This window comes from Pyxicephalus adspersus, chromosome 6, assembly GCF_032062135.1.
Source record: "Pyxicephalus adspersus chromosome 6, UCB_Pads_2.0, whole genome shotgun sequence".
Classification (NCBI taxonomy): Eukaryota; Metazoa; Chordata; class Amphibia; order Anura; family Pyxicephalidae; genus Pyxicephalus; species Pyxicephalus adspersus.
The window spans coordinates 108,168,211-108,169,572 of record NC_092863.1 but is presented as its reverse complement, the minus strand read 5'-3'; positions in this window follow the sequence as shown (position 1 = coordinate 108,169,572).

The window sequence follows — 1,362 nt, the reverse complement described above, 5'->3', positions numbered from 1 at the left end:
TATCTCCAAAATCACTTACCAGGAAAAGCAACAACTGAACGGTGGAACAGAAAGAAAGCAGATTAGAGACATCGGAATTATGGGAAGCAAAGCCTCTGTGCACATTCCAAAAGACAAACGTACAGAATAGGATGCATGTGCACAGGTCGGAGTACTTGTGGGTTAGAGTGAATCTCTGTGGGTTAGAGTGAATCTCCGAAAGGTTACAGAACTTTACATGAAGACACAGACAAGGTTACACTCAGCAGAAGTGTGATTATTGATGAAAGTTCCGTATGGTCAAAGAACTGACACAAACTGGGGAAATATCAATACCTGAGATACAACAAAGTGAGGCAGAAATAGAAGTAACTGCAAAAACCTGAAACTGGACCAGACGTGACTGCAGTCAGGAGATCAGCAAGAATCAATAAAGGTATTCCCGCTGCTCGTTAGTCTTATATTGCTCGCATAGCGATTCGGGCTGAACCCGGTTAGGGGAAAATATGCAAAATCTACCCCCACATGGGAAGTAAATGTGGATTAGAGGTGCGGATGAAGAGATATTAATGAACCCCAGACATGGACATCAAGGTAAACATGTCATACGATGTAAATGGGTTTTCAAAGCAAAATGTCTCTCGTCAGGACAAGTCTGCAGATACGAGGCAAGGTTAGTTACAAAAGGAGACTGACATAAATTTGCTGAGGACTATGATACGACCTCCAATAGGTAAACAGAGAACTTTCAGAAGACTAATGGCAGCTATACAGAATGAATGTGAAACATCGAGATATCCAGACAACTTTTCCTAATAGTGATATAGAAGACATTTCCAGGACACAACCAGAAGGAGATCCAGCTTACAAACTGCACAAATCTCTTTATGGACCAACAAGCAGCTCGAGCACGGAACCAAGCAGAGCCTCCAGACAAATACACGGTGCATGGAAGTATCTGTTATATATATTATATATTATATTATATATTATATATAGTCTATGTGGGGAATGATGAGACTGCAATGCTCGATCTACATTTTGGGACCTTGGTGACATAATATCTAGGAATTAAGCGTGCAAAGAATGGAGAATTTCTGTTAAATCAGCGTGCAAAAATTGAAATGTTCTTTCTGAAATTGGAAGGTGAGGCTCTCCTGCCATCCAATGAGCAGTCCAGACAAGGGGCACTTTGTATTTATTGCAACCTCTACACGTCTGGATATTGCATCGGCCATGTCACTACTCTGCAGGTGACGGGATCAACCACGTCAAAGCGACCGGAATGCAATCAACGTGGACTCTGATTGGGTGACCACAACACGCGGAAATCTACAAGTGGTTATTTATTCAAACTATATTCAGTCCTATATCCTGGTCCAG